General features: G+C 37.5%; 2 protein-coding genes across 3 annotated transcripts in view; one reads left to right on the plus strand and one right to left on the minus strand.

Annotated features, from left to right (window-relative positions):
• LOC134528283 (uncharacterized) overlaps window positions 1–12614 on the minus strand; it is a 316931-nt gene extending 304317 nt beyond the window's left edge. Inside the window, exon 1 of the mRNA XM_063361777.1 lies at window positions 12314–12614. The gene's annotated coding sequence lies outside the window, so the exon portion shown is untranslated. The remainder of the gene's footprint in view (window positions 1–12313) is intronic.
• LOC134528281 (nucleolar protein dao-5) overlaps window positions 1–15673 on the plus strand; it is a 164650-nt gene that overhangs the window by 4157 nt on the left and 144820 nt on the right. The window lies entirely within an intron of this gene.

The following is a 15673-nucleotide window of genomic DNA, read 5'->3' on the forward strand; positions in this document are numbered from 1 at the left end:
TTCTTATAAGGATAGGACGATGATAGGAAAAGTAGGAAACTAATGTGAGTGTTTCAAGTTTAATGTGCCTCGAAAAAGTCAAATCGATGGTTGTTCCAATCGAGTGGAAGAGAGATAGATGCGGCGCAAGCGTACAATGAGTGTAACGGGACACAGCGTAATGGGACAATGTGCGTTACTGGACACTTTTTCGTGCGTGCAGCCGGCGTTCATCGATTTATTAGACGTTGTCACGTCAAAAACACAAGCGAGTGCACAGCAGGCCATGAGCCACGACTGTGCACACGACCTGTAGCGAAGTCGGTTCACAATTGGAAATCTTACTGATAGTTTCAGCCAATGAAATTTCGCAAATTATCTGACATCTTTTGGCAGTGTTAGTAAGTAACTGTATTAACTACCAAATGATTATCCCGTGTCATCTGACCAACAATTTGTGAGCACAGTTTTTCGTCATATAAATAAATAAGGGTATTATAAGTTATTTAGTCAACCATTATAACAACGACATATTTGTACAATTTTTGCTAGTGACTTACAAGTAATATCATTCATTAATTTTTTAAAGCAGGAATTACGCCTGAGCATTGTAACATTTTGGCAATTTCTTACCACAATATGATTGTTAAATACAAACAGTTCTCTAGTCTGGCAAAAATGGCTTCCTACTCTACTCTCTCATTGGTTGTTGCGCCATGCGTACGTAACATAAATAAAATATATTCATTTCCCTCCTTTTTTTTTCAAATATGCACCCAATTTAAAGGTGGGTTTATTAACTTCGGAATAAACGCAAGAAAACTAAGGTGGTATAAAAACTTTCAAGTCGCTAGACGTAAAGTTACGTACACCCTTCAACTTGAAACAGCAAAACTGCATTAAAAAAATCTCTATCTGGCTTCATTTTATCTACTTAATAAAACTCTTGGACACTTCACTGACAACGCACACCTTAAACCGGTGGGCCTATAAACATGAAATTTTGCATAGGGGTTCATAATATCACGTAGGTGAGAACTACGAAAGGATTTTTGAAAATTCTTCCTCTAAGGAGGAGATCGTTTGTATGGAATTTTGTCATTTTTGAAGTTAGAAGTATGGATATTGATGTTTAGGCTTCTGTTTATAAATATAATTCAGTTGTATCAGAGTTTTTAATATTTAGTAATATATCCCATCGGGTATATAGCTAGTAAATTCATAATGTTTTTTTTTCTTCATGAAAACGTGTGAAATTCTGAGCAGTTTGGTTTTAAAGAGACATTTCTTAACTGTGTCATATTTTAATGTATAAAAGCGTGATGCGTGAGATAAAAAAGAAAATCGTAACCTTTTATTCACTTTAAAGTCTACATTTTTTTTTTAAATTTTCAAAACCCTTCATTTCAGATATAAAGGGCGGGAACGATAAAAGCCGAAACGCAAGAAGTTGAAAGTTGGCCGATGCTTGCGTCGCCATTTTACGCCAAGACGTTATTTATAAACTGGTATTTTTGAAAATGCCGTTTTTTAAGGGAGAGGGGAGGAGGTAGGAACCAAAAGACTCAATAGTGGTTTGAATAGTTTTCATTCTAACCGATTTTACAAAGTTGACATTTTTGAGGCAGATAATATCTCACATTAAGAGATGTTCAAAATCCGTAACAAAGTGTTTATTGGCAGTATTAATACGACTGTAGTCAATACTAAAAATGAATACAATACTTAACGCGAATGACTTCACATTTGCAGCAGCCAGTCACAATTGAATCCAGGCATTCAAATAAATTAAATCCTATGCTTTCGCCGTAGCCAAATTTTTGTAAATCAAACGATAGAAAATAGTTATGGCCTAAACTTTGTTGAAACCCAGATTGCGTAATTTAGTACCTAACTGCCCCTTTTCTGCTGTTATGCATCTTGCGTTTCTGCGTTTCTGATGTAGTTTACGAACATGGCCCAACCATTAGCGTAGCCAAAAATTTTGAAAAAAAAAAAATAAAAAAGAGGGAGGGGAGCAAAGTGATTTATAAATGGAGACAGGAAAAATTCGCGGTTTCAATTACGTTCAGTCCTCTATGTACTAGGCAAAATGACACCTGTTGAGTGATTTTCATTGTCTCAGGGCCCTTAAGATAAACTTTGGCCCAATCACCAGTCTACCGCGAAATGAAAACACGAAATTTCCAGTGTCTTAAAATTATATAAGAATATATTTATATGGACATATTTCTGGTAGTCTGGGAGTTATGGAATGCCTTTCACGGATATTTTTTTGTAAACAAATGATGCTTAACTCACTATTAGGCTATCAGATCACCCTTCAGTGCTTTTTCAAAACCTTAAATATTTGACAAAAATTATCGTTTATGAAAGGTAGATTCTTACATTATGTACCAATACTTTTAATTTTATGTCCTTGTGCGTGTTTAAAGACACTACTATTGTCATCGTGCATAAGTCGTGTAGGGCCATGCATATTTCGCGAAAAGATTCCGAGGCCAGTTGTAAGTTAAAACACTGTAGCATCGTCTGTGTTACTTTGATTGGGTTTCTTTCAGGTACAACACCAAACACAGCGATTCATTGCGGGAGCAAACAGGTCCTGAGTGGCTCGGTCAGATAAGGAAACGACTTCTCTCGCAGACGGCCGCCAATCACAAGGAAGGAACCGCTGGTGCGGGTATACCTTGTTGCAGTCTAATAGACGTTCAGGATTTTTTTTTCTCGCGAAAAATGTCTACCCCTATTCAATGACCAAAAAAAAATTAGGACATAACTTAGGGGACAGGCGTTTTTTTTTCTTTTTCCCCGAGAACTAGGTACACCCGAACCAGCAGGTCTGCGAGAGAAGTTGCCTCGATTTGTCAGAGCCACCCGGGATTTCTGTGATTGGTGTTGTTAACAGTCGACACGTACCTGGAAGAATCTCTCAACCCCAATCACGACGATACAGACGATGATGCTACAGTGTTTCAACTTCCAGCTGATCTCGGAATGTTTTCGTGAAATGCGCGCGGTCGTGGATAGACATGCCGGTCGACGAGTTGCGCCATGAAAAAAATTGGTTGTCTGTAAAGTCGGTTTACGGACGATAGTTTAACGTGACAACGTCATAACAAAACATTGATGAAATTATTGCATACTTTTATGAATAAAATTGAATCATTTTTATTGAATTTTCACTATTTTGTATGGATACAAAGAAGGAGTGAAATGAAATCTACCATTTAATTGATAAATTTACTTTTATTTGCACTCATTATTTCAAATATGTTTATTACTTTAACGAACAGACTATTTTAACTATAACTTTTATACATGTTAGCTTTTAAACTTCTTCCAATCTGTTATTCTGTTAAGGATAGGACGATGATAGGAAAATTAGGAAACGAATGGGAGAGTTTCAAGTTTAATGTGCCTCGAAAAAGTCAAATCGATGGTTGTTCCAATCGAGTGGAAGAGAGACAGATGCGGCGCAAGCGTACAATGAGCGTAACTGGACACCGCGTAACGGGACAATGTGCGTAACGGGACACTTTTTAGTGCGTGCAGCCGGCGTTCATCGATTTATTAGACGTTGTCACGTCAAAATAAATTCTGGGTTGAGAAAAGGAAGGGGGGTGGGGGATCATGCCACAACCTGTGTCCCCCTCTGTGACTACGCCCCATGGACGCAACTGCGCTCTGGTGTCTTCTCCCAGTGTTCGCTGGAGGCCGGCGCAGCAGTGCGACGGTGTTGTTTTCTCCTGTTCCGAGCCAGTTACCACAGCTCGGAGCTGTTCGCTAGCTACGCCGCCAGACGCTCCACTTCGCGAGCGAGCATTTCACTCGCGCGGCGCCGTTTTCACTGGCGTCGCGCCCACGCCGTCAACATTCCCGCGAAAATAAAAAAAAACATCTTATTGACGTTAAAACGTCTAATAAATCTATGAACGCCGGCAGCACGCGCGAAAAAGTGTCCCGTTACGCACATTGTTTTTCCGTTACACTGTGTCCCATTACGCTAATAAATTGACTAAAAAATTATGGTGAGTCATATAATTGATGATAGATATTTGATTACAGTTTATTTATATGAAAACTTGTTCATAATTATATTTAAACTTTATAGCTAAACGCCAGTTTTTTAAAATTAATTACAAGACATCTACACGTGAACTGTTTCGTCGACTGTTTATAAAGAGAAGTGAAAAGTTAATGTGGTTTTCATTGCTTATTGCAACAACAATTTCGGCAATAAAGGTTAATTATTCTTGTATTTTAAAAATCTGATTACTAGTATAATTTCAAGTATTTATTCTTTTATTATTAAAATAAAAATGATTCAATTTTATTCATAAAAGTATGCAATCATTTCATCAATGTTTTGTTATGACGTTGTCACGTTGAACTATCGTCCGTAAACCGACTTTACAGACAACAAATGTTTTTGAAATAAGCTCTCATACCATTTTATGCTAACGTTGATAATGTTTTTTCACCATCACAAACGACATCACTTTGTTTCTTGATGTGTGAACCTTGTCTTGTAATAGAGCAAGTTGACGTGTAAAAAAGGGGGTTGTCTGTAAAGTCGGTTTACGGACTATAATTTGACGTGATAACGTCATAAGAAAACATTGATGAAATATTGCAAACTTTTTAATTTTCAAATATTATTTACAGTTGTTGCAAATTTTATTTGTATAATTTATTTAAATATAATCACGATCAATTAGTTAAAAAGCCCGCCTTAACCTGTTTGATATTATAGAAGATTTTCTCGCACGGTGGTTGGCTGGTTCTTGAACGCTCGGCTCAGGCGGAACGTGACAATATGAGACATGCTTTTTCGTGCGTGCAGCCTGCTTTCATGGATTTATAAGACGTTATCACGTCAAAAAGGAATCAAGTCTTTCAGTACTTTGCCAGTAGAGACTGGGAAAAAAAATTCGCGCTTTCGATGACCTCTAGGACATAACTCCACACAATCCCCCAACACACTCGGGAAAATGCCACCTGCTCATTGGCTATCGAATCGAAGACACATTTCAAATGGGATGCTTGCGATTCGATAATTTTTTTTTTGGTTGAAGGTTTTTCCATTGGCTTAAAAGTCTTTACAGATAAACTGTGAGCCATTCACAAGAACCAATATGAAAGGTACGGTTGTTTGGATTCCGGCATATCGTAAAATTTAATCAGCGGAAATTTTTTTTCCGGTCTCAGCTGGCCAATGATGTGTAAACATCTAACTTAGTGTCGAGCAAAAAAACTCACGTGTTCTCTCGTGTAGTTCATGTTTACAAATAAACTTACAATACGAAACTCACACAACACAGCATTTAACGTACATTCTTTTTTTTTTTGATAGTGCCAAGCGTAATGATACACTGATAAATAAAATATAAGCTTTTCGAATGCAGTACCAAAATTTCTGGATGCGATTCACACACTTATTTTCTTCTGCACCCGCCGCTGTAAATCGCTGCCTGAATAGTAAAAGTTGATTGCCACCATCAAACGCAGACAGCAATAAGCAGCAAGAAAAAAAAAATTGGTTGCCTGTATAGTCGTTTTACGGACGATAGTTTAACGTGACAACGTCATAACAAAACATTGATGAAATTATTGCATACATTTATGAATAAAATTGAATCATTTTTATTGAATTATCACTATTTTGTACAGATGCAAAGAATGAGTGAAATGAAATCTACAATTTAATTGATAAATTTACTTTTATTTGCACTCATTAATTAAAATATGTTTATTACTTTAACGAACAGATTATTTTAACTATAACTTTTATACATGTTTGCTATTTAACTTCTTCCGATCTGTGTTATTCTGTTAAGGATAGTACGATGATAGGAAAAGTAGGAAACGAATGGGAGTGTTTCAAGTTTAATGTGCCTCGAAAAAGTCAAATCAATGGTTGTTCCAATCGAGTGGAAGACAGATAGAAGCGGCGCAAGCGTATAATGAGCGTAACGGGACACAGCGTAACGAAACAATGTGTGCAACGGGAACCTTTTTCGTGCGTGCAGCCAGCGTTCATCGATTTATTAGACGTTTTCACGTCAAAACGGAAATTTTTAACTATTATAAAGAGCCCCGATAATACTACGGCTTTGATCCTGATTTTCGACAAGAATTTATAATTAAAATTTTGCCCATTTTGTAAAAATTCACTAAAACGTTAATGCTATAATCTTGGCACATCAGCCAGACACGCTAGCCACTGTACCAAGTGAGCTTACTTCTGAAATAAATCTTCATAAAAATCTTCGATGAGAAAAAAATATAGTAACCCTAACTGTGGATGTGGCAAAGCCTTAGTGTATTGCGCCTGTTGTTTAAAGTTTTAAACAATTTTTTTTCAGATGTAAATAGGTTTTTTTTTTTTTTGGTGCGGTTCTGAAAACTGAATCAGAGTCCTTAATCTAATTCTCCCTCACAACGAGTGTTTATTTTATCATCACTTTACAGCCTATCACCCTTTGAACCGAACTGCTAAAGTAAGGGGCTTGGGAGGAAGAGGGGACGATAACCTATTAAATGCAATCAAAAATTTTATTGGAACGGTAGCCAAATAAAAGTGATTATTAGATTACTTGAGGCAGGGGCATTTTACTTATATTTTGTTCTTATAATGATTAACAGGTTGGCGAAGAGAGAATTTTGGAGGGGATGTTCGGCGAAAAGGAGAATTTTTTACGTAGGCCTACTAGGTATTTCCCCTCAGTTTAACTTTAAGATTGCTCAGTGATTTAGGGAAGTTATGCACAGATAGGTTAGTTAAGTGATGTGAATACACGAGAGGCTGAGAGCGTGACGTCAGGAGAGTTGTATCCGTACGTTATCCAATGCTCGGGCACAGCTCGCGATGTGACGTCACGGTCCCCCCCCCCCCCTTCAACACCAACCATGTGCTCCCACCACGGATGAAAAAGAGACCACGTGGGAATGGAAAATTTTCTGCCTGGAAACTCCTTGAACAGTCCCGGAGAACAACGCAACACTTTTGTCCTAGAAATCAAGCCGGTCAAGGAGAATAAAAAACAGCTTTCTTCATTTTCTCCTTATGTTTACGTGTTTACGAGATTTTTCTTTTTGAATTATTTATTTTCAAGGTCTTCAAGATTTTTCTTAATGGGGTGATATTAAAAAAATATATTTGCTTCTATATATTTAATGTTTTTCACGTGTTTTAAATTTAAAAATTAAATTATTACCATATTATAATGTTTATAAAAAAAATTTACAAACAAGTTTTTATTTAATTTTTTTATGAACTTAAAGGAAATTTTGATGTCTGTCCCAGCATGTTATCAAAATATGAAATCGTGTTATGTACAGTTTTGGATTAACCCGTTCATATGTAGCCTAACTCTTAAAACTCTTTATTTTAGCATAGTATTTATTAAATGAATAAAAATTACGTTTTCCGAAAAAAGCTGAAAAACAATTGTTTTTGCTTTGGGGATACCTAATTTGATCAATTTGTGTTGGTGTAAGGCTTCTATGAAGCTATGCGGTCTCGATAATAATGATAGCTAGCGTGGTCAGCAGACAGAAGGTTTGGTACCATGAACAGATATAATTTTGTTTTTGAACGCGACGCAGCGAAATGTGTCAAACGCGTCACTGACTCCACGGAGTCAGGAATTGTCAGGAAATGCGACGCAGTGACGTTTTTGGAGTATTTTTTTTTTACCTCAACATCGCCAAACTGCAACATCCAAAAACTTTGCGGAAATTTTGTTTTACAACGCTTGATGGTGGTTATAATTAGAGACCGGAAAAATTCACGAATTCATTTCGCGATAGGCTAAAATACAAATAGTTATACCTCAGTGCTGCCTCTGCTATTGGCTCACAACTCACCTGGATGACTCTGGTCCAATGAGAAACACCCGACCAAAAATTTTATCGAATCACAGGCTGCTACGTTGGGACGTCTCGCAAGACAGCAGCCAATGAGTGGGTGACATTTGACCGAGTGTACGTAGAGCTATGGAGTTCATCCTACAGGTCATTGAACCCGCGAATTTTTCCGGTCCCTAGTTATAATGTACTAATCAGAATTCCCATCGTTTAACAAAATCGGTTCCCAACATACAGAACTACAAAACTGTTTTCAAAACGATATATATATATATGTATGTATGTTTCGCCAAATGTAACGGATGTGACGTAAACACGGCGCGGACCCAGGAAGGTAACTAAACTAGTTCCACCCGCGGCAAGAACTCATCTTGGCGTCTCTTTCTTCTTCAAACCATCCAAAACCGACAGAACTTCACATCGCCACCACACATTAATTTGCAGTATTCCGAATATCTTTGATACAACTTAGATTGTAAAAAAAAAATTGATTTATTTGCAGTAATTTTACTTTTAATACATTCCAAGTTGGATAGTACTCGATAAAAACAATTTTTTTTATATTTGACGATATAGATGTATGTATAGGGGCATGCATTTTTCGCGAAAAGATTCAGAGAATAGCTAAAAGTTAAAATACTATGTTATCATTTGTGTTTCGTTATTGGTTGAGTTTCTTTAAGGTGCCCGTCGATTGTTACAACACCAATCGCAGTACTTCCGTGTGGAAGCAAACTCGTCCTTAGTGGCCCGGTCAAATAAGGCAACGACTTCTCTCGCAGACGGCCGCCAATTACAAGGAAGAAACCGCTGATGCGAATATACCTTGTTACAGTCTAATAGGCGTTCAGATCTTTTCGCGAAAAATGCCTGCCCCTATGTATGTATCTCCCGAAATAAATAATTCTCTTCATCTGCCCGCAAACATTTCTTTTTTTTTCTTTTTGATCTACGACATTCTAGTTAATAACTATAATAAAATTTACTCTGCCATGTTAGCACCACCATCCTGTGTAAGGGGGGGGGGGAGTGGGGCCACAAGCCCTCTAGTTACGTCCCTGCACGGACAGTCAGCTGGACATAAAGCAGCATCATACAGTGTCCATCAGTACCGCGGAGGCATAAGACACTATGTCCACTTTTGGGCAAAATTCACTTTTAACTATAAACTTGACCACCGTTTGCGGCTTTTTTTTTTTTTTGTGGCATACAACACTAAGATCTACTAAATGTAAAAAATTCACCTTCTGACGTGACAACGTCTAATAAATCGATGAAAGCCGGCTACACGCAAGAAAAAGTGTCCCGTTACGCATATTGTCCCGTTACGCTGGGTCCCGTTACGCTCATTGTGCGCTTGCGCCGCATCTATCTCTCTTCCACTCGATTGGAACAACCATGGATTTGACTTTTTCGAGGCACATTAAACTTGAAACACTCCCATTCGTTTCCTACTTTTCCTATCATCGTCCTATCCTTAACAGAATAACACAGATTGGAAGCAGTTAAATAGCAAACATGTATAAAAGTTATAGTTAAAATAATCTCTTCGTTAAAGTAATAAACATATTTGAATTAATGAGTGCTAATAAAAGTAAATTTATCACAGAATAACAAAGATTGGAAGAAGTTAAATAGCAAACATGTATAAAAGTTATAGTTAAAATAATCTGTTCGTTAAAGTAATAAACATATTTGAATTAATGAGTGCAAATAAAAGTAAATTTATCAATTAAATTGTAGATTTTATTTCACTCCTTCTTTTTATCCATACAAAATAGTGATAATTCAATAAAAATTCTTCAATTTTATTCATAAAAGTATGGAATCATTTCATAAATGTATAGTTATGACTTCACGTAAAACTATCGTCCGTAAACCGACTTTACAGACAACCAATTTTTTGTAATAAAATAGTTTAGTTTATTAAGTGAGGTGCTTTTTGAAATTCTTCAAACTGCTCCCGTGAAAAAAATTGGTTTATGTGACATAGTATGTTACGCCATGCGGTAGGTAATGCATGCGAGGCGTCCCCCAGACAGACTGCTTTCTAATCCAGGGCGCCACATTAGGTGCTGTGATCAACGAGTACAACAAGTATGTGTTCGTGCTGATTGTGTGAGCGCAACCACGTGGTAAGTGGCGCTTACCTTTACCGGCACTCAATAGCGAGCGTTGGAATCACGCAGGGTAGCACCTGGGCATGCGTCGTGTAACGTCAGTACCTGTCATAGCAATTTTCTCAACAGGTGTGCTCACTTAATTTTCTAGAAATTTCTAAAGCCTGCATCACACGATAGAAGGTTTCATGCAGGCTCCGCTATAATGTTTCAACACAACTGCTAGCCAAGTCTCCATGGAAACAGATATGGATGATTCTTTCCGAGGAACTAGCACTTGTAGAATTGTGACCTGTGTATTCCTAGCTTGTGCGAATTTTTATAAACTTTTGGTTTTGTACAAACATGGATTTTTCTTATAATTGTCGCAGAATGCTGTAACTAATTCAACACACCACATGTTCACCGCGTTTCAAATCAATAATACCGAAAACTTCCATCTCTCATAAATAAATCACCTTGTTTAACACTAGGGGCACACTGATTGGATAAAATTTCCACCTTCTACGAAACCTTCCTCTCAAATTCGAACTCGACCGATTAAAAAAAAATCCAAGAAAATAACCAGCGCTCTGCTAATTCTTCGACAGAATCATCCAGACTAGCTTCCATGGAAGACAAGACCTTCCAAGCAAACTCCCATCGTGTGATACGGGGTTAACGCATGCAAAACGATGTGCAAACAACATGACACTGTGATACAGCTGTTCACCATGTAAGCGTGTGGTCTGTGTCACGAAACGTGTCTAAAAAGAACTGCATCCTTATGCCACTGTTGTTCCGCAAACAACTCATTGTGGTGGCCAGTGTTCGTAAACAAACATGTGTTGCTTTGCAGGTGAAAGTTAGTAAATGGGCGCCAATTGTAAATTGTACGAACTGTCACAATTGGGACGAGTCACGGGAATCATCAACACGAAAGGAGTAGATCAAACAGCTAGGCCTTCATTTTAGTCAAACTTTTCTAAGGAATAAAGACACCAACGAAAAATATGTTGCACTTTAAATACTTCGTTTATCGTTAAAATGAAAGGGTTCGCATACTTACAATCTAAATTACATTTATATTTTATTTCGTTTTTTGCGCTCGAGATTTTAGATTAAGTGATAATATAACCATATTTAGTTGTTTATGAAATTTTTATACTTTACAAGTAACTATCATATTGTTTTTAGAACTTAAAGCAAATTTTTATGTCAGACCTAGCATGTACTGGGAGCATACACTTTTGTATTAATTAACCTGTTCGTATGTAGCCCTGGTCTTAAAACACTTTATTTGTAGTACATTATTCATTAAATCATTGGGAATAAGGTTTTCCCAAAACAACATAAACCTGAGTTTTTCATGCTCTTAGTTGCCCCATGCAATACGAGAAGAGTCCTTCGGTTAGAAGAAGATGCCGCACTTAAGCAACAGCAAGCGTCGCATATATTCTGCTTCTCTGGCAAGTCATAAATACATATATCTAAAGCTGGGTCTCATTTGCCATGTTCGGTTATTTAATTTTCTTGTGAATACTTTTATTTCCTGTAAATTTATCCCGAAATCTCTCGTGTAATGTGTTTTGCTTCAAATTTTTGCAAACGAATATTTACTAAATATTATTCAATTGAGGTAAAAAGTCATGAAATTTATAATATTATAATCAATTGCGTGGTTATTTTACAGCTCGTAAATATCTGACAAACAAAAAATTCAAGAGGAAATTTAAAACACAGAAAACAATTTTCTGTACTATTACAAAAGATACATTTGGAAACTAGTTGCGAAGAAATAGTTTGCAACAGGTAATACTGCAAGAAAGGATTTTGTAACTTTGTACAACACATTACTATAGTTATGTTTGCATATATTAAATCTGTTTTTCGATATAATAGTATTTCTTACGAAAATTAGCGCATAATTTTATAGTTTAATTGATGTTGCATTCAAACATATTTTTTTCTAACCATGGAAAAGATAATCAAATATTCAATCATTTGAATTTATTTTGTTTTATTATTAGAAAACTATTAATGGAACCGTTTAAAAAATAAGTTTTAACTATTGGAGGTACTAGGACAACATAAAGCATAAATGCCCAGGTACGAATCCGAAACCCAATATTACTGCGAACACTATTTTGTAGTGATACAGTTGTTTTCGTGTAGATGTATAAATATATATATTTTTTTCAATTAAAAAATAACACGAATAAATAAAATTGCAGGAACATTTTCTTAATTAATCGCAATGCCGAGAAAATGAACCAACCAGCTCGGTTTGTGAGACCGAAGGCCCCCCCCCCCCCCCCCCCACATGGGCAGGCTCATTAATGAGGCTAATGAGGTTAACGTACCTTTTCTTCTGCGTTTCACCTTCGAAGAGGCTTTTGCCGCCAGCAGCTGCCCTTTTACACGCCCTCGAGTTTACGCTATTAACCGGACACACTCACTGTCTATTTGTCGATGCTTATTTTTTTGGCTTACTGTTCAAAATAATCTTTTTCACTGTATTGATTCACAGTGTATCTCATATTCCTTGTTAAAAGTTCAGATCATCATCGAATGGTAAGGGGCGAGGAAACACGCATGTTCGGTCCAGCGCACACGACACCAGAGAAAGAAACTCAACACGACCACACTCCGCGGCGGTGACAGCAGGACAAGGACAAAGGACAAGGCACCCGGAGACTTCGGCCGACGCGACGCCCGATTCGACGACGAAACGGGTCGGCAAACATCAGCGCCCGTCAGCAGCCAGACGTCCGCCTGAGCACGTTCCGTCTCGCCGGGGTCACAACATTGGGGACACGGAACTGCTGACAGCGGCAGTGCGCACGAGTTTAGATTTGACCGCCATGTTTTTCAAACTACTGATTCACAACACCCCATAGTACAGTCGCGTGCATAGGATGGAATATATATATATATATATATAGACCGGAAAAATTCGCGGATTCATTTCAAGATATGCTAGAATCCAAACAACTGTACCTTTATATTGCCTCTGTGATTGCCTCACAGTTTATCTGAAGCACATTGAGCCAATAAAAAACCATCAACCAAAAAAGTATCGAATATCAAGCATCCCAGTTGACAGGTGTCACGAGTCAGTAGCCAATGAGCAGGTGGCATTTGCCCGAGCGTGTAGGGGATTGTGGAGTTTGTCCTAGAGGTCATCGAAAGCGCGAATTTTTCCAGTCCCTATACATGTATAGACTATATCTGTTACAGACGCATGACACAACAGTCGATTAGAGAAGTGTAGGGTGCCTCTTAAGAACATTTTTTATTCATCTATAATACTAGCTAGTACCCGGCATACGTTGCAATGCCACATTCATTTATTTTTTTTTTGTTATTTGTTTGATGTAGATACACATATGCAAAGCATCTCTCTATCTTTCTCTGTACTTATCTCTCTCTATTCTTCTATGCATATCTATATTAATCTTTTTCTCTATATCCCAATCTATAATTTTATAAATATCTACCTCTCTTTATCTCTGTCCCTTTTTATCTATATCTATATATCTCTTCTATATACTTATAAATATAGCTATATCTCTTTATCTATTTCTCTTTACCTCTTATCTCTCTATACCCTTTTAGTAGTATAGCTTGGCCGGTCCGGAAACAGGCCTCAGGCGGTGGATTGAAGATTGTCGACCGCCATCTTGGATTGTGACGTCACGGCGGCCATCTTGGATGGTTGTGACCTTGACCTTTGACCTTGACCTTGAATTTGATCCTCAAAATCCGCCAAAATTGGGCAAAATTTGCCCAAAATTCCTCAAAAATCGCCAAAATTACCATTTCTGTGGAAAAAAGTTCCGCCAAAAAATCTCAAAAAATTCCACAAATTAAAAATTTCTCATTTCGAGGGAAAAATTTCCCGTTTCGAGGGAAAAATTCCCGTTTTTAGTCCTTAAAAATCCCAGCGGCTGAAAATTCCTAAAACTGGCTTAAGCATCCTTAACTCAAGCCTCAGTTAAGCCATTTCTAGGAATAAGGATACCATGACCGCCATCTTGGATTATGTCGTCACCGTTGCAATTTTCGTTACGGTCGCCATCTTTAACTTTTTTATTATCCGATTTTAATAAAAAAAATTAAAATTTATTAAAAAAATTCAAATAATAAAATTTTTAATAAAATATTTAAAAAACAAACATTTACGACACGGAGCTCGGAGTCCTCGGTTCAAACCCGACGAGTGCAAAAAAATAAAAATGGCGACCGATCCTTCCCTCGTGGTGGCTGCAGGCATACTGACTCCCTCCACTTTTTTTTCAAAGCATATATATATCGTCAGGTAGTATGACGGCATGTCCGCCATCTTGTCTTCGATGCTGGAAGCCATCATCATTGTATCGTCGGCTAGAGTGCGCTGACGTCATGTTAGTTTAATTCTTATCCGCTAGAGTGCAGTAATCATTTATTATTGCTGTGACACCCGACATCTTGTCATTTGGCCGCCATCTTGAAAATCCATATTTATTTAGCTAGAAATTCGGGAAAAATTCCAAAATTCATTAAATAAATTGACAATAAATGTACGGATCGATTAGATCGACTAAGATCCTTGGTACGATCTAGGACGATGCAAAAAAATTAAATATAACATCAATTTAACATAATAGTAACAGGTTCGAGGAATTAAACGCCACAAGTTCTTTTACAAACATAATATTTATTACATAATTTCTATTCTACTACAGGATTATTTGCGAAAGCCAGCAATCTTATAATCATTTAGTTCCGCAGCGGTGTGAAATGACTAATTCTTAGCTCCAATCGGTTTATACTAGACAGAGTCCAGCCAGAACCTTTACAGACATAGTCCACCTCTTCTTGACAGAGTTTCTGGATACCGTTTTTAACAGGTTGCTTCACATCGTTAGAACTTTAAATTACTGCAGCCGATGTCTTAAATGCACACTTCTTCACTTTGTCATCGAACGGATATGGCTTTCCATATATACAGTCCAGCCACAAGTTATATTTCAAAGGTCCGTTTGTTGCTACATCATCAGTAAGCTGATTGATTATGTCCTCTCTGATATCATCAAGAAAATTACAAATGTCTTTCGACTCACCTAACGTATTTAAATAATAGTAGTCCTTCAATGTTCCACGAAATGCAGACTGCGCCAAGTAGAAGCCATTATCGTTCACTTGTAATGCGCCGAACACAGTCTTAGGTTTATTTTCCTGTTCAGACGTCATACCAATCGGTTGCTGCACATCGGTTTTCTTGCTTGTACGCTCACGAGCCTTCAACCTAAACCGAGGAGTCGAAATTTCTGCAGGTAGTTCAGCAGTAGGGACACGGACTTCACCTTTACAGTTTTTCGCATGTCGTCGCAAATTATTAATTCTAGTAAACCATTCATGACACTCATCACATCGAAACTTCATGCGAGATGGATTCTTCGTGCATTTGCTCCGCTCATGTCTTCATGCATCATGAGCAAATGCGAACGACGTATCACAGTAGCTGCAAGGATACCGTGGTGATGAAGACGAACCTTTCAGACCCGATCCAGATACTGACATTGCCGCAGTTGCACCATCTCCAGGCATACTCTTATGAACATCAATGCATCGTTGTTGCGCCGAAACCTTTACTTTCTGCCGAACAGCAGGACCTTTGCATGCCTTCATGTGCGTTTTCATATTATCTTTTCTGGCAAAACTGCTTATGACATTTCTCA

Source organism: Bacillus rossius, chromosome 1 (genome assembly GCF_032445375.1).
Source record: "Bacillus rossius redtenbacheri isolate Brsri chromosome 1, Brsri_v3, whole genome shotgun sequence".
Taxonomy (NCBI): domain Eukaryota; kingdom Metazoa; phylum Arthropoda; class Insecta; order Phasmatodea; family Bacillidae; genus Bacillus; species Bacillus rossius.